Raw genomic sequence first — 18,747 nt, 5'->3', positions numbered from 1 at the left:
CCGCCTCTACTAAAAAGATACAAAAATTAGCCTGGCATGGTGGCGGGTGCCTGTAGTCCCAGCTACTCAAGAGGATGAGGCAGGAGGATTGCTTAAACCCGGGAGGAGGAGGTTGCAGTGAGCCAAGATCGGGCCACTGCACTGCAGCCTGGACAACAGAGAGGGACTCTGTCCAAAACAAAAACAAAAACAAAAACAAACAAACAAACCAAAAAACTTTGGGGAGACCTTATCAAAATCTTGATCAGGAAGCTAGATCTATTGGCAATGAATAGTTGGGTTTCTGTTTAAGTAATTAACTTTCCTCAATTTTTTTTAACATGGAAATTTCACTGGACTGAATCAGGATTTCCACAATTCTAGTCAAGAAACAGATGGATTCATGAGACCCAAGAGTCTAACTCAGGTCTGAGCAGAACAAGAATTAATTATATAGAACTGAATGAATTGATGAGGGATAGTTGCAGGGTTTTGTTTGGAACACTATTGATGTTTTAGCGTTCTATTTTTCCAGATAAATGAAGAGCCCCTTTCTCTGAAGCAATCTATCACTCATAACAATTTAGTGGATTATATCTTAATAAACCAAAATGTACATTTACAAATAATGTATTTTTCTTCCTGACTGATTCCTCCAGAATTTGGAAACTCTGATTGAGTATCTTAATTTCATGGCAATGTAAGTATTTGTATAAGTCTGATTAAAAACAAATAAAATTGGGATATTAAAACTAATAGTAACTATTATAGAATTACTGTGAGTTTTAAAAAGAAAAAATATATAATGCATTTAGAACAATCTCTGAGTTTAGTAAGTACTAAATAAAGTTTATTTTATTCTTATTTTTATTTGTATTGTTTTATTTTTATCAGTTCTCTGTTAGCAATTATCCCAACAGATCCAATGCTGTACTCAAAACACCGACCAGGCATGAACACCTGTCAGGTCCCAGCCCAGCCTGCCCAAGCCTTTGCTCCCCACTCTGCCCTATCCCTTCCAAAAATGGATCAAGAAATTCTACTTTGATGGTGCTAGCAACTTTAGCCAAAGCTGAAATTATTTGAATATCCTGGCTATTCCTTGTGTAAATATATATAGACTGTTATGAAAATGATTCATGAACTTTTCAATTCCATTGTCAGAATATTTCCTCATGTTTAAAGATTATGTGACTAGAATGTTCAATGATAATATAATAAATGTGTATGAATTGCTGCATACAAAAGATTATTATTTTTTTCTTTTCAACTTTTACTTTAGAATTGGGGGTATGCATGGAGGTTTGTTACAAAGCTATATTTCATGATGCTGAGGTTTGAAATATAAATCAATCTGTCACGGAGGTAGTGAGCATAGTACCCAATAGGTAGCTTTTTCAACTTCTATCCCTCTTTTTCTCTTGTATTCTCCAGTGTCTGGTGTTCCCAACAAAAGGCTAATAATAATTCAAAGGAAAGAAGCATTTTTTTCATAGGGTTAATGGAATTTCTTTCAATATTCTAGATTTAAATATGGTTTCCCATATAGTGTTTAGTATATGATACTATACTTTTAAAGTCTCCATCCAAAATTCCCATCTTTAATATTTTTTCATTCCATTTTTTTCTCAAAAAACTAGTTTGTTATTGTTAAATTGTTGATATAGCCAAGATAATGCTGCAAAATCCTCAACTATTCTTTCAGTCTTTCTTCTTTAAAGGTGGATATTGTAGAACAAAAGAGCAAGTCTATGAACTACATGTATATACTTCTGTTAAGAGATAAAATCCAAAAGGCTCGAAAAATACTGTACTGAACTTTCTATCAGAAGGGAAAGTTTTAATTATTAGAGGTTAATGAGTTTTGTGTAAGCATAAATCAAGTTCGCTCCAAACTGTATGTGTCTGGATGTTGCTGAATATCTGCCCTTGGGCAAGCCTTCGTAGTCTTAACTTGCTTATTCATACTGTTTCTTTTTTCTTTTGGTTTTAACTCATAACATGTTCTTCTTAATGTATTATATAGTGAAGAATTTAGGACACTAGCTGTTTGCAAATACACTGGAGCTGAGATTACTTCAGGGGCTAGAGCTATGTATAAACTCAGACTGTGGTAAATCATGTAAACATTTCAGTCTTTGTTTAAAAGAAGTCATTTTTTTATTATATGCTTTTTTTTTTTTTTTCTGGGCAGGGTGCCTCTACCTGCCCTGTTTTCTTCTCTTTTATCAGCCTTTTTATTTACATAGCAGTTTCCTTCAACTTGTAACTTACAAATTAACTTGACATAAAGCTGTTTCTTTCTCGATGAGAAAAAGAAAATATGCCATGTATTCTTCTTTTTTTATTAAACCATCTGGACCTCTGGAAGCAGAGCCCAAACCTAACAGCCTCTCACGATATAAAACAAATATGCATTATTCTATGGAGGAAACTAAAACAGGGCTGTCCTTTCTTCATCTCTCCACTAATGGAAAGAAGCTTAATTTATGGGGATTTCTGCGAAGGGGAGTCTGTACCACAGGAGGAGGTATAATAGCAATTACCAAAAAAAAAAAAAAAAAAAATGCCAGAGTTTCAGTACCAAGTAATTAAACACCTCCCAGACCTTTAAAAGTTTGCTCAAGGTCCATTTGATTTTTAACAGAGGCTTTAAATATATAGGAAGGAGAGGATAAATTTCCAAATCAAAATGTTCTTAATGGATGGCAACTGGAGAAAAACAATGGCAGGTTGTTTTCTCAGTCATTCTGTTAAGTTTGCATCGTAAGACTTAATAAACAAAGAGTGTTTACAGCATACGGTGGCTGTGAGAACACAGGTGGAGTGTTAAGCATGTAAATGGCACTAGTATACATAACTAAGGTGTTCCATTTCCGAATGTGACCTCTCAAAATGACAGGGTTTTACCCTGGCATAGTGCCTCTGAACAATTAAAAGCAATAGATAGCCACTGTGAAGGTAATAGGATTTAATCTGTGTGTTCAGTCAGCTGCTATTACACAACTGGGAAAAAAACTGCATTCCTAGGTAATCTGAGACTTAAAGAGACATAATGCACGTTAATCATTTAGTCCGCTACATCCATGGACCTATTATCAAAGTTTCACAGAATCAGAACTAGGAGCTGAAATAGCAAGTGCTTTTCTGTCTTTATTCTAACACAGAATTATTCTCTATGAAATAACCACATACAATACCCCAAACACAACATTTTTTACATAAAGCTAATGCCCCCAGCTCACCACAGATATTTTCATAAACACAAAAGAACAGTTTTATTTTATACAAAGCAATAGATCTCTAATACATTCATATCCGCAATTGCATCATGCATAGACAAAAATGCCATTAAATTATATTTATCTGGGCAATTTTATGATTTTCAGATTCAGACTAGAATTTTTATGCTAGTCTGTCACCTGTCGCCTGTCATACAGAATGTTAGTGCACACCAAAACCATCCTTGAAGATGCTATCTTCCCTTTATTAATCTCAGGGAACTGATAGTCTATCTTTCCCTACCTTTCACCTCCATAGAGAGATGGGTTTCTGAATGTGCCTGTTGAATATACTCTTTCACCTCCAAGGGCCTCCAGGCTACAGTGCTGCTATAAAAGCAAAACTCAGGTTCGAGAGTGCCTATACCATATACATGTTAAGTTTTTTTCTCACTGGTATTTACAAAACCTCCTGATTGTCTATAGCTTTTCTTGACAGCTGGAGCCCTGCCTGAATGGCAGGCTAAGTCTTGTACATCTCTAAGATTTTGGATCCCCTTAGGCCAGATTTCTGGAATTGGAAGCGATTTGGAGAGAGCAATTTCAAATCTTTGCTCCAAGAAAGTAGTAACATAATTTCCCACTAAAACTATGGCGATTTATATCTTTAAAGAAGCCAACGGACTGTCATCAGGCTCAAAGAAAATACTGGCATTTTTCAAAAAAAAACTAGTAACTTTTCAGCCCAACTCTTTTCTTTGGCAAAATCTTGTGGATCATATTTGGAACTTCTGTAGACATTTCAAACTCACAGATCCATGTGTTTTAAATGAAGATTGCCTGCATAGGCTATGGAACAAGATTTACCTTTATCACTGGATCACTACACCACAAAATGAACATTATTTGAAGCCACACCTTTTTTGTGAGGTTGACAAAACAAGGCAGCCAGATTTGAAAGGTTATGAATTCTGCAATGGAACTTGATTCATGGCATCTAATAAAGATATTTGAATGCTCCTGCCAAGTTCAGCAACAAGACTTGCCAGAACATAGAATCTCAAGTAAGCCTACCCTTAATCTTGTGTGAGAAAAGAAAACAGGCCCAACAGCAGCAGCGGCTGGATTTGAGAATTCATCCCTGCATTTTTTTCTCTTAATAAAGGTCAGCTATACCACTGAGAAACAACGTATCAGTAATACCTGATACTGTTCAGAACATTCAGCAAGAAGAGAGGGCTTCTGGTCATTTAGGAATGTATCTACATTGTATGAATTACCTCCTTTTTATAGTTGTTTATCACTAAATACAGACAGCCTTCGGATTATTACAGTTAATTGAGAGTGAGAAGGATAGACGAGAGAGGACAAGATCAAAGAGATAGGCAATAAAAAGCTCAACTGTAGTTGGCTTTCAATTTTGTTTTTATTCTTGCACTGGAATATGGGTGTGCCTGGCATTCTGAGAATTTGCATTTCAGACAAAGTAATAAAAGTAGGCCACAGAGACCTGAATCTGAGAAACTGAAAAGTCCTTGGAGCTCTCTGTCTGCTCAACTTCTCCTGATCAACACATTCCCTGCTGGAAATGGACATTTCCATTTCTCCAAGTATTGTCTGACCTAAGTGGAGTGGAATGTTTCTTGTTTATCAACAAGAACATGAGAGCAAAATATTCTACAGAACGGATGATGTAAAATGATGATTGATTTATTGTTTCCAGAGAAAATCTGTGGAATAGAATCAATGTCCTTCTCGGGAAATTGAAACTTGTTCCACATTTCAGAGATATTTAGCCTAATATATTTGATAAATGCATACATTTTACAAAATGAGATTGCTTCTGGAGATTTTGCTACCTCTCACTTCCCCACATACCCACACCCACAAACTTCCCACATCCCTAAGAAACCGACATGATCCAGTTAGTGGTCCAGAGGGATGGAAGCCCAGGAAATGGCAGAAATAGACCCACTCCTGAGCAATGGAATAGTGAGAGACAGCTCAAGAACATCTTTCACCTGGAATAGTGACCCCTCCCCAGTGCTGGGTCAGTGATATTGCTACAAGGTGAAGAAGATTTTAAAATTTATTTAACCTACACCTTCTACCATTTTGAAAGACGTAAGCATTTATATATTTGGCAGGTGGGATAAACTAAATGTTCACTCATGGAGATACTGCCATTAATATGGCTGCTAGAAAAAGTTTTAGTACATGACTTTGAAGTTTTACAATCATTTTCCTAATGCCAAGTCCTTTAAATTACTGTGATGAGCTGAACAGAATGCACAGATGACTTAAAGTCTGGAAAGTTGTTCACCCGAAAACATTTCATTTTAGTTAGAGTTGTCTCAGTGGGACAGATACCTCTAAACAATACTAATTCAAGGCCTTGGCTAACATATTGGTTATGGAGAGCAGTGCTTTATCACCAAGTTTCGGATGCATTTGCGTAATATCTAGAGGATTGAATTATATACATGTCAAATCAAAGTGACAAATATTAGTTACACAACTTAAATTCTAAAAAATATCTAATGATGAGACATTTTAAGTTAAAATCAGAAATTCATCCCTTTTTAAACATGAGTTGAAAAATTAACAAAATTTTTAACCAATCTATGCAAAAGCAAGGAATGTAAACTTTTGTTAAATTAGTAAACGCTACTGATTTTATAATTGATGCTTTAAACTTACGTCTTTTTTTTTTTTCTTAGACAGAGTCTTACTCCATCTGCCAGGCTGCAGTACAGTAGTGCGCTCTAGGCTCACTGCAACCTCCACCTTCCAGGTTCAAGCGATTCTCCTGCCTCAGAATCCCAAGTAACTAGGACTACAAGCAAGCAGCATGCCCAGCTAATGTTTGTATTTTTATAGAAATGGGGTTTCACCATGTTGCCCAGGCTGGTCTTGAACTCCTGGCCTCAGGTGATCTACCCAAAGTGCCGGGATTACAGGCTTGAGCCACCGCACCCAGCCTCAACTTCCATCTAGATTGCAAAAAAGGATAATTTAGATCAGCTAGGCACTCACAAGATGATCAGTGAAACCCAGTTTAACTCAAATTGGCATTTTAACTCAATATGAACAAATTTTGTACTGAAGAAACACATTTTTACAAGCCAACAGAAATAGGGAAGTATAACTGCAAATACATAAGCTGGCAGTAGGTAGGGAATAAGCCAAAAAAAATCTTCATGCTCTTTGGCATAGTTGGCATAAATGTTGCCTGAAAGTATGAGTCATAAGTACAAAGTCAATGCAGATGGGACAGCCCATATACAAAAGACCAGTATTTATCCTATAATATTCTCAGGACTAACTGTGACAGGTATTAGAAAAACATGCAACATAACAAAAAAAGTGAGAAAACGGTCATCCTTTTTCAAAGGATTCAATCTTGGTCATCCAAAAGTTGCTCTAGAGACTAGAGAACGTACATCATTTATTTATTCAAAAGACACCAACTAGATTACCTTCAGCATGATGACATTAGAATAGCTATACTTCAACTACAGATGTGTACATTAATTGGGCAAGCAGAGCCACATATAATCTCAAGTGACTCACTTTGGACCTTTGGACTTTGGAATGTCCTAAGGGCTTTCAGCAGGTTCACAATCCTCATTAAAGTTTATATATATATATATATATAAACTGTATACATATATACACACTATATATATATATACACACACATATGTGTATATATATACATATGTATATACATATACACATACGTGTGTGTGTGTGTGTGTATATATACATATATATATGTGCTATATGTCAAGGAACGTGGGAAACCTCTAGCTACTGACAGGCATCCTTGACTGTCAGATAGCAAGGAACTGAATTCTGCCAAAAACAAGGATGACCTTGTAAATGGGTTTTTCCCCAGAATCTCCAGACAATAACTAAGCCCAGCCTACACTTTGATTATAGGCTTATGAGACCTTGAACAAAGACTTCAGTCATTCCACAGGAGTTCAGAACATGCCACCCAAAATATGCAGCGTGGGCATATCGGTTATTTTGAGCTAAAGTTGCTTGAGAAACAGCAGATGCAGAAAGGGGTCTCTGATCTCCATGTTTCTACCTAAAACCATGTCATAAATTTCCCATGAGAATGGGAGACTGGGTGTTGATATCCACCAAAATGGATCTGTATAAACAAACCTACTAAAATAACCCTTATCTTTCATAGTTTCCCCTATATATTTCCTAATCATTTTCCCACTCCTGGAAACTTAACTCCCTTTTTATTTGTCTTCTCTCTTCTGCACAGATTCATCATTCTTTGGTTTTAAAAAGGTACATAAGTTCTCAATTCCAACTTAACTAGAAGTTTTGTTGACTTCTTTCTTTCCTAATCTGAAAACTTTATCTTATTACCACTTCTCCTTCAGTTTTGTTACCCAAAAAAGGAAATATCCTGCTAGTTAAAAAAAAAAAAACAAAAACAACAACAACAACAAAAAAACCACCTTTTACCTGTACTAAGAATCTCATCTTTATCTGTTTCTTCTTCAGCCTTATTTTATGAATTATCTCTTGGATATCAAGTGAATTCTTCCCTAATGGCTGATTCCAAGCAACTGCTCTGTCCTACTTTTATGCTCACTGAATGGTATTCCCCATTCTCCCTCACAAGTTTCACTTTCTTATTTTCACTCTTCAATGATGAATTTCTCAGGAGGGGTTTTGCTTGCATTATTGCTTTACACTGTCTACCTTAGTGCCTTCACAGCTAAACACCCTCTGTTTCATGTTTCATGAAACATGCAGTAAACTGCTCTGACCTTTATGTTGAGCTTTGTCAGGGTAAGCAACTCTGCTACCTTAGCCAAAACCAGGAAGGATGGGGAACCTAAAGTAACACCTCAAGATGGAGTAACTTCTAGACTACTCTTCAGACTTTCTGCTACTTCTTGTGTTTATTCTGGTAATCTGTGTCATTCAAGGAGTGTGTCCATTAATCAAAGTTACCAAATGTATTGTCATCACATTGTTCATATTCCCTTGTTATTCTTTAAATATTGATAGGATCTAGACTGATGGCTTTTCCTTTATTTCTGATGTATTAGTCTGTTCTTGCACTGCTAAAAGACATACCTGAGACTGGGTAATTTATAAAGGAAAGAGGTCTAAGTGGCTCATAGTTCTAGTTCTGTGGGCTGTGCAGGCTTCTGCTTCTGGAGAGACCTCAGGAAACTTACAATCATGGACGAAGGCAAAGGAGAAGCAGGTATATCTTCACGTGGCTGGCAGGAAGAGAGAGAGTGAAGGAAGAAGTGCTACACGCTTTCAAACAACCAACTCTCATGAGAACTTTATCATGAAACAGTACTCTAATGGCCTCATGAGAACTTTATCACGAGACCAGTAGAAACCACACCCATGATTCAATCATCTCCCACTGTCACCCACGGAGGGTATCCAGGTTCTTGGAGTCTTGAACAAAGAATCGGACAAAATGCACAAACAAAGCAAGGAAGAAATTAAGGGATTTATTGAAAATCAAAGTACACTCCATGGTGTGGGAGTGAGCCCAGGCATAGGGGCTCAATGGCCCCGTTACAGTATTTTGGGGAGTTTACCCTCTAGAGGATTCCACTGGTTACTTCAGGTACACCTTATGTAAATGGAGAGGGTGAAGTAAAGTTACAAAGTTATTTACTTGGCCTGTGCCCTACAGAGAGGATATTTCCTGTCATAGCTGAAGTGTCAATTGGCCTTATATTCCCTGCATCCAGACCCTGTTTTCCTGCCTCACCACCAGGCCCCTCCTCCAACAGTGGGGATTATAATTCGGCATGAGATTTGGGTGAAGACAAAGAGCCAAACAGTATCATATGACATTGACAATCTGTCTCTCTCTCTCTCTTTTTTTTTTTTTTTTTTTTTGAGACAGGGAATCACTCTCTGTCACCCAGTCTTGAGTGCAATGGTATGATCACAGCTCACTGCAGCTTCGAGCTGCCGGACTCAAGCAATCCTCCCATCTCAGCCTCCTGAGCAGCTAAGACTACAGGCACGCACCACCACACCTGGCTAAATATTTAATTTTTTGTAGAGACAAGACCTTGCTCTGTTGCCCAGGATGGTCTCAAACTCCTAAGCTTAAGTGATCCTACTGCCTTGGACTCCGAAGTACTAGGATTACAGGTATGTTGTTTTTATTGATCTTTTTAATGAGGTATTTCTACTCTTGGTATTTGGAAACGTAAAGCCTCTCAGTGCTATATGAGTTCTGGAAATTTATCAGCTCCCTAGTAGTTCTTTGCCTGACCACAGTTTCACCCTATCAATCCACAGCTTAGAATTCAGCAGCAGACTTCAGGCGACCATTAGGCAAATTTCTGTAGCTCTTTTTTCTGCATAGCTACGTCCTCACTGAGTGCTTTCCCACATAAACTGAAAATCCTCACCCTCTGTGTTTTCTGAGTCTGGCTCCTCAGTGGACTCTGTGAAACTATTACTTCTGCTTGGATTCCCCTTCCTGTGAATCAACCTTGAGAGGGCCTCCAGGCGGAAAGCTAAGATGATTTTAGGCCTCACCTGATTTGCTCGCTTTCTCTCAAGAATCACTGTCCTGTGCTGCCTGTTAACCAATGTGTGAAAAAAGGCGTTTAAGATATTTTGCCAGCAGGGGGTCATGATCAGGACCGATTTATCAATTAAGAGAAACAGAATTCCTTTACCTCAAGGCTCGCTCTATCGCCTATGGCCACCTTGCCCAGTCTTGCTGCAAGTATATTTCCCCTGTTGTCAGAATCTGGCTACAGTTGTGCATGCTGAATGTGACTCAGTTAGCATTCTTCCTAACCGTGATGCATTCAAGGAAACAGCCTGGATTTTGAAAGAGCAATGGCAGTTGAAGTGATTAATTTTACCAGTCTTCCACTCTTGCTTAACAACGGTAAGAATGGGATGTTAAGTTACCACCTTTTAAATGGCAAATTCTCCATGAGTAGTAATTCATTCTATAATTCTTGATTATGAAAAAGGTGGCCAAATTGATTTCCTTACACAGAAGGAACAGCTTAAAGTGTTTAGGCCTGGAGGAAAAAATGACCACAGAAAAGGGAAGTGAGGGCTGAGAATACATCTCATTGTAAATCTCAGGAGTTTTTCTCTGTGGAGCAAGTCAGGTTTCTGTCCTTCACTCACCCTGAGGTCAATTTAACCTCTCATTTTTCAGTAAACCATGTAGGTCCAGGGAAGTCCCTTCCCTGCAACTTTGGAGAAAGTTTTTTAAAAGCATGAGGTGATAAAGAAATGAGGCTCCAAAGGCCAGGTGAATAAACCACAGAAATCTTTTAGGAAATAAGAAATGACTATTCCTTAACAACACTAAATTACATTACAAAGAAGTACCGTGGTTCTAAGGAGTAAATGTGAGTAGCTGCTTTCTTCCTCATGCCTTCAGCAAGCCAGTTATGTGCATTTAAGATTTTTGTTCTTTTCAATATTATAGATGCAGTTAAATAACATAGTTTCTATGATTTCTTCTATTGCTAATAAAATATATAAATTTTCTTAATAATAAAATAAGTATTGTAATTCTATAATACAATATCAGCAGGAAAAGTTCTTAAATGCATTCTACATATCATAGATATAGTTCAACACACAATGATACTAACATAAACAAGCTGGGTTATCACCCTATACCATTATTAAGCATTATAGAGGAGTGTTGGCACTTCTAAGAGTTTAAGTGTGAGTGGAAGCTACATGGCCACCTGTCAAGTTTCTCGAATTTCTAAAGAAATGAATAAAGAAGTCTGTTGGTAAGGAGTACAGTGCCACAGCAAACAATATGATAATACCTGGGATTTATTTTCTAATCATTATTTCTAGCTTTCATTTCCAAAGTTAGCGACTTTATTTCTACAATTTGTAGGGTATGATCGAAATTGAAAACATATTCTATTAATGAAGAGAAAGAGGAGGAAGAGTGATGGAAGTAGAAGTGGGAAGGAGAGGAGGACAGCAAGAAGAGGAAGAAGAGAAGGAGGGAGAGGAGAGGAGGAAGACAAGGAGATGGAAGAAAAGGAGGAGGGTGAGGAGTAGGAGGGAAGAAGAGGAAAGAGGAAGATGAGATTAAAGAGTAAATAGGAGAAAAAATTGTTCTTTTATGTGTTCTTTTGGCACACTCCCAGAGAGTACTAGGTTCGAATGACAAATAAAAGCGTCCCAGCCAGACCTCTGATTTAGCTAACCATTATATAGATTCAGAATTATTTTCCAGGTGCTGCAAAAATCTTCTATTACATCTGCTTCTAGCTCTGATTAACAAGCTTGTGTAAACTAGAAAAACAAACCTTGAATATTCTGAAGCTCTGTGTTATCTCTTCTTTATAATCATCCATTTGTTAGCCTGGAAATATAATATTATAATATATATAAAATATATATTATATATAATGTAAATATAATATTATAATAAACACTCTTTGTGGAACTCTGTGTCAGGCATTGTTACATTATGAAACTATCAAAGGCACAGAACCTACTCTATTGGACAGTGACCTACTAGCAGAGGTGAGACAAGCATGGACACAAATCTGTGTTATAAATACATTATGTTTACAGCTGCATATATCAGATTAGAAATGGTGTGATAGGAAAACATTAATGAATTGTGGGGAAAGTGGAAATTACAAGAAAAAGATTTAGACTGGAAAAGAAAATTGCGGTTGATATAGTTTGGCTGTGTCCCTATCCAAATCTCAACTTGAATTATATCTCCCAGAATTCCCATGTGTTATGGCAAGGACCCAGAGGGAGGTAATTGAATCATGGGGGCCAGTCTTTCCCATGCTATTCTCATGATAGTGAATAAGTCTCACAAGATCTGATGGGTTTATCAGAGGTTTGTGCTTTTGCTTCTCCCTCATTTTCTCTTGCCACTGCCATGTAAGAAGTGCCTTTTGCTTCCCACCATGATTCTGAGGCCTCCACAGCCATGTGGAACTGTAAGTCCAATTAAACCTCTTTTTCTTTCCAGTCTCGGGTATGTCTTTATCAGTAGTGTGAAAATGGACTAATACAGTAAATTGGTACCAGTAGGGTGGGGCGATGCTGAAATGATACCTGAAAATGTGGAAGCAACATTGGAACTGGGTAACAGGCAGAGATTGGAACAGTTTGAAGGGCTTGGAAGAAGACGAGAAAATATGGGAAAGTTTTGAACTTCCTAGAGACTTGTTGAATGGCTTTGCCCAAAATGCTGATACTCACATGGACAATAAAATCCAGGCTGAGGTCTTCTCAGATGGACATGAGGAACTTGTTGGGAACTGGAGCAAAGGTGACTCTTGTTATGTTTTAGCAAAGAGACTGGTGGCATTTTACCCCTGCCCTAGAGATCTGTGGAACTTTGGGTATTTGGTAGAAGAAACTCTAAGCAGCAAAACATTCAAGAGGTGACTTGGGTGCTGTTAAAGGCATTCTGTTTTATAAGGGAAGCAGATCATAAAAGTTTGGAAAATTTGCACCCTGACTGTGGGATTAAAAAAAAAAACAAAAACATTTTCTGGGGAGAAATTCAAGCCAGCTGTAGAAATTTGCATAAGTAACAAGAAGCCTAATGTTAATTTCCAAGACCATGGGGAAAATGTCTCCAGGCCATGTCAGAGAACTTCATGGCAGCCCCTCCCATCTCAGGCCCAGAGGCCCAGAAGGAAAAAGTGGTTTTGAGGACTGGGCCCAGGGTCCTCATGCTGTGTGCAGTCTAGGGACTTAGTGCCCTGTGTCCAAGCCACTCCAGCCGTGGCTGAAAGGAGCCAACGTACAGCTCAGGCTGTGGCTTCAGAGGGTAGAAACCTCAAGCCTTGGCAGCTTCCATGTGGTGTTGAGTCTGTGGATGCACAGAAGTCAAGAATTGAGGTTTCGGAACCTCCACCTAGATTTCAGAAGATGTATGGAAATGGCTGCATGCCTAGGCAAAAGTTTGCTGAAGGGGTGGGATTCTCATGGAGAACCTCTGCTAGGACAGTGCAAAAGAAAAACGTGGGGTCAGAGCCTCCACACAGAATCCCTGCTGGAGCACTGCCTAGTAAAAAAATTTGACCAACCTGCTGGATTTCAGACTTGCATGGGCCCTGTAACCCCTTTGTTTCGGCCAATTTCTCCTATTGGGATGGCTATATTTACCAAATACCTATATCCCCATTGTATCTAGGAAATAACTAGCTTGCATTTGATTTTATGGGCTCATAGGTGGAAGGTACTTACCTTTTCTCAGATGAGACTTTGGACTGTGGAGTTTTGAGTTAATGCTGAAATGAGTTAAGACTTTGGGGGACTTTGGGAAGGCATGATTGGTTTTGAAATGTGAGGACATGAGATTTGGGAGGGACCAGGGGTGGAATAATATGGTTTGTCCCCACCCAACTCTCAACTTGAATTTCATCTCCCAGAATTCCCAGGTGTTGCGGGAGGGACCCGGGGGAGGTAATTAAATCATTGGGCCCAGTCTTTCCCGTGCTATTCTCATGATACTGAATAAGTCTCACGAGATCTGATGGGTTTATCAGGGGCTTCTGCTTTTGCTTCTTCCTCGTTTTCTCTTGCTGCCACCATGTAAGAAGTGCCTTTCACCTCCCACCATGATTCTGAGGCCTCCCCAGCCATGTGGAACTGTAAGTCCAATTAAACCTCTTTTTCTTCCCAGTCTTGGGTATGTCTTTATCGGCAGCATGAAAATAGACTAATACAGGGTAATGAGAAAAAACTTCTTTTTTTCTTTTGAGATGGAGTCTCATTCTGCCACCCAGGCTGGAGTGCAATGGCGTGATCTCAACTCACTGCAACCTCCATTTCCCAGGCTCAAGCAATTCTTCTGCCTCATCCTCCTGAGTATCTGGGATTACAGGTGCCTGCCACTAAAGCCTAGCTAATTTTTGCATTTTTTAGTAGAAATGGGGTTTCACCATGTTGGCCAGGCTGGCCTCGAACTCCTGACCTCAAGTGATCCGCCTTTTGCTTTTTTCTATTATCTTCTTTTTTCTTTTTTAACAGTTCTGGATAAAAGTAATTTTCCCCCATTAGAATGGCTATTCTGAATCTTATTTTATCTTTTAAAATTTCTGCTTGAGCCATACCTCTTTTAAGAAGTTTTAGGCTGCAACCTAAGGTGAGAAGTTTTAGACTTATTTTTTCAAGGAAGCCAGTTGTTAAACATTTACCAGCGTACCATGGAAAACTACTTTCTCTGACCAACAGATAGGACCACTGTTCTCAGAACACACTTTAGGAAATGCCAACCTACAGGAAAAAAGTTCTTTTCAGCTCTATCTCCTAACAGCTCCTGTATTTATATTTTGCTGCATCCAACAGAAACGTAGTCAACTTACCTGTTTTCCTTGACGCCTACTGATTCTTATAAGTCTCAGCTTAGACATTGTCTTTTTTTGTGAAACCTCTGATGTCTCTATGCCGAATTAAGAAGATCCTAGTTGCCTCCACTGAAGCTTGAATGTGCCTCTATTAGAATATTGTTGTCCTACGCAAAGGCATAAGAATGATACGATGGACTTTGGGGACTTTAGGGGAAGAGTGGGAGGGGCCGAGGGATAAAAGACTACAAATATGGTGCAGTGTACACTGCTTGGGTGATGGGTGCACCAAAATCTCACAAATCACCACTAAAGAACTGACTCATGTAACTCAATACCACCTGTACCCGAATAACTTACGGAAAAAATAAAAATAAAAAATAAGTATTTAGGAATCATCCTGACCCTGTTTTTAGGGTAAAGTTTTAGGGATTCAATACTACAGGTGTTCTTTTGCCGGAATGGACCCAAAGCCAATTCTTGACAGAAATGCTGACTCAGCTCTAGGAATTCCTGAGTTTGCCTTAGATGTCGATGAGACGCTCCACCATTGAAGTCAAAATCTGTGATCAGCAACTTAATGTCCATACTAAAAAATCACACTTACTTGATAATCCTTTACTTGATTGGCATGTATAACCCATCGGTACATATTAGGTCCGTGCAAAAGGAATCATGGTTTTTGCATTGTTGGAATTTGCCCTTTGATATTGGAATATATTCTTAAATAAATACAGTTACGCTATATATTAAAAACAATATTATTGCCCTAGCCATAATTCATTAATTTATTCAACAAGTACATGTTTTGCCCCACAATGTGTAGATGCTAGGAATAACATTGAATAGATACCAATAGTACCTGGCGAGAGAGACAAAAACAGATTAATTAATTACCATTTTGACAAGGGCCAAGAAAAAAGTATAATTGTCCACACACCTATTTCATCTTCAAAACTGTGATTCACCTAAGTGATAAAGGCTCTTTTAAATTTTGTTTTCTCTTTAAAGATGGGTCTCACTATGTTGGCCAGGTTAATCTTGAACTCCTGGTTTCAAGCAATCCTCCTCTCTCAGCCTCCCAAAGGGCTAGGAATACAGGTGTGAGCCACCATGCCCAGCCAAAGGCTCTTTTTAACTCATCTTTCTCGTCTTAATATCAAGGGCCTTGTAGAGCATATGTGTTAAACAAATTTACTGAGATAGAGAATATGCATAAGGAGAGAGAAAAAATGAAATATTTACTTACAGGTTGTTTAACTGATAAGCACAAAACTATCCTGAAAAAAAAATGTATATATGAACAAGAATGCATGAAGAAGATAATTCTTACTCTTCATTGTAAGGGAAGTATCTATAAAATGCCTGTGTGAAGACTGAGTTAGACATGGTGATTGCGGTAGAAGATAAGAATAGAAATGAAGGAGACAGAGATGTTGCAGACCGTCTAGAATTTCACAACCTTAGAGTGGTGGCTTCAGTCTTTGCATAGATAACAATCACTGGCATTGTTGTTGTTGCCTAGAAAGAGAAGTATAAAGACATTTGCATGGGAATGTGCATCAAAGGCATTCTAGGGCTGAACAGAAAAGTTAAATTGGGAATCATTCAACATTTCCCTGACCACCAGATGGACCACCATTCATTTCACTGCATCCTCCAAATAAAAAATTGCTATATTTTCCCACGTGTACAATGATAAGAATTCCCCAGCTTTCCAAACACAGACAAGTTCCAAGTGCTCCAGCGGCAAACTCCCACTGAGCATAATATAAGCATTCAGAAACTCCAAGGAAACTCCCCTATTTGCTGCCAAAATCTTTTTTTTTTTTTTTCGAAAGCCATGTACAGTTTCTGGAATGATTTCATGATTTCAAGATGATGTGTTTAATTGGGTTTGCAAACAAAAATACGAGCTGTACATATTGGAATGTCACTGTTTGCCCTCTTAAGTACATTTTTATTTAAAACATTAACACATTGTGAGAAGTTAGAGTACCCACATGTCTGCAAAATGAGTGACTCAACAATTCCTCAGGAGTTCTCACACACACAAAAAATGGAGCCATATAATCTGAACTAAAGACAAATGAAGAGATTTAAAAGTATCAGGATTCCAAATGCATTCTGATACAAAGACATCATGGATTGCCCTCTCATATTTATTTACATCTCTCTGAAGGTTGACTTGGGGGCTATGTGTTTTGAAATTTGATAACAATTCATACTTGGAAATTACACTGGGCAAGGAGCTTTTCTTGTTACATAACCACACTTAATCCTAAAAATACTTGATCCTCGGTATTTATTAGGCAGTATATTCTAATTTTATTCATTTGTTTGTTGTCAATAATTTTTTATCACAGACTTCTTTAAAATTCTGATATTGTCTCTGAACCTCCTGCTTAGAAAAGTGCATGTGTTCCACAGGTGGTACAGGTTTAGTTTGCCAACTCCTTGAAATCCATCCATGGACGATGAGACTGGTGGCAGGATGGGGGGTTCCATAGAGCCCAGGTCAACTATCTCAGATGTGGTCCAAATACCTATCTTACCTGAAAAGGAAGAAACGAAACCCAGAGAGGCTAAGAAGTGACTTGTTGAAAGGTCACTCAACAAATGAGTAGCAGAGCCACCAGTGAAAATCAAACTTTCTTGCTAACTCGTGGTCCTATATTTTCCCATTACCTGCTGTGAATTTAAATAACCACTAATAATTAAGGTTTTGCTTATCTCCCCTCACTCTTTACCCCTCACCAGCCAGCCTATATGGTCATAGTCAAGAGATAGTAAAGTCAGAAGTTGGAGAAACCTGGCTTTATTTCTGATTCATTATTGATTGATTATTGATTGAAGCTATTGCATGACTGGACATAAAAATACTTTCTCTGCATCAATCTCCCTACCCGTAAAGTAGAAACAATTGTTTGTGGTTAATTGTAATCACTTAGGAGTATTGCAAGAATAGATCAGATAATGTCTATAGTATATGAGAATCAAATCAAAAACATGTAATAAAAACTTCCTCAAAACAACAAAATAATTAACAACTTATGTTTTCCAAAGCATTACAACCTAGGAATAAGTGTGAAGTCATGATTTTGGTAACAAATAAGTTTTCCCTAATTCTCAGGTTCACTGGAAAAATGACTGAGATGCTACACTTGTCATTTCTAAAAGTCTCAAGCTACATTCCCTATTGTCCTTATAGGCAAGAATGTCTCCATGGCAACTCCAGGGAACTAAGCTAATGGCAAGGAGATCAGTAAGGAGACTGTCACAGTAATTCAAATGAGATATAGTGATGGCATACTTAAAAGCTTCCATAGTAGAGATGGAGAGAAGTGAATAGATTCCAGGATACTTCGGAGGGATAGTAGTGATGGATTGGAGATCATGGTAAAAGAAAACAGTACGGATACCACACAGCTTCCTGGCTTTAGGCCCCGGGTTCATGGTGGAACCATTCACTCTCACTGGGAGCAAAGAAGAGAGAGCAGCTAGAGAAGGTGAAGAAGGTGAAACAGGTTGCAACGAGCGAGGCTTCTACTTCCCAGATGGAAGTGGGCACTAAACAGCTGCATATGCAGGTATGCATTGGAATTTAAGCAAATGTCCAAAGGCTGTAGGTCAGAGAAGGAGATATTCAGGTAAAATGGAGGGGGCTGATATGTGCCAGAAGAAGTAGAAGCTTGCTAGTTTGCCGTTCTCACTTTTTTCCACCACAAACCGAGACAAGTAAATTCGTGCTGGTGGCTGCACCTTCATTATGGCAAGAAATGTTTTGGAAAATCTGAACCCATTTGAATCTATGAGTACAGTAAAGTTTTAGTAGCAATGTTAATAATGTAAAGAGAAAGAGGAAATCGATTTAGAGGACTCAATTTAGGATTTGTCTGCCAGGGAATGGAAGAGAGAACTAAACCTCTGAGTAAAAGTGGCTTTGTGCCTAATGGGAGGCTTGGAGGTAAATTCATTGTGGTATTTGCGCAAGGCCCCTAACAGAAGACGAGAAAGAAATAAGAACTCAGGCTTTTGATTTCACAACCTTCTTTTCATTGTCCAAATCTTTTTTTCTAACCCCGTTGCTGCTTTACTTTTTAGATCTCAGATACCTAGAATCACAGAATCATAGGATTGAATAAACCCTCTAACCACCCAAAGCCTCCCTCATATCTCACCATCCTAATATAGCGATC

Source organism: Gorilla gorilla, chromosome 3 (assembly GCF_029281585.2).
Source record: "Gorilla gorilla gorilla isolate KB3781 chromosome 3, NHGRI_mGorGor1-v2.1_pri, whole genome shotgun sequence".
Lineage (NCBI taxonomy): Eukaryota > Metazoa > Chordata > Mammalia > Primates > Hominidae > Gorilla > Gorilla gorilla.
This window is presented reverse-complemented; position numbering follows the sequence as displayed.